Source organism: Limulus polyphemus, unplaced genomic scaffold (assembly GCF_000517525.1).
Source record: "Limulus polyphemus unplaced genomic scaffold, Limulus_polyphemus-2.1.2 Scaffold302, whole genome shotgun sequence".
Lineage (NCBI taxonomy): Eukaryota > Metazoa > Arthropoda > Merostomata > Xiphosura > Limulidae > Limulus > Limulus polyphemus.
Window position 1 is genome coordinate 521,930 of NW_013665912.1, and position 581 is coordinate 522,510.

Genomic DNA, 581 nt, shown 5'->3' on the forward strand with positions numbered 1-581 from the left:
AGCTCATGGGCATAAAGGACAGACACAAGGTATACTTGGCTGACATTGAAGATCCATGCATACTAGGGTTGGACTACTTACTACCGACGAAGTTTGTAATTAATTTTGATAAAATGACATTTGGGAACAACAAAGACCAAGTTCCAGTAACTGTTAAAAGAGAGGTTGGACTAACCAGGTGTCATCAAACTGAAGTCAAAGTGACTGAAGGAGTTGATGATGGTGAAATGGAACCAGGTATAGATATTAAAGCAGAGCAGGAGAAAGACCAGGATTTGAAGCCAATAATTGATTTTCTAAAAGCAAGTGTTTTGCACCCTGCTTGGGAGGAGGTGTCTAGTCTAAGCCCTGTGACAAAGAACTGTTGGGCACAATAGGACCAGTTGAAGCTTGAAGATGGTATTCTTCCCCGGAGATGGGAAAGTGACGACCTGGCAAACAATTATACCGAGAAAGTCCTATGATAGTTTAACAGGAGGACATCTCGGAGTTACGAAGACATTGAGTCACCTGCAGCAGAGATTTTACTGGATAGGTATGAGGCAAGATGTGGAAGAATGGTGCAGGACATGCAGTACATG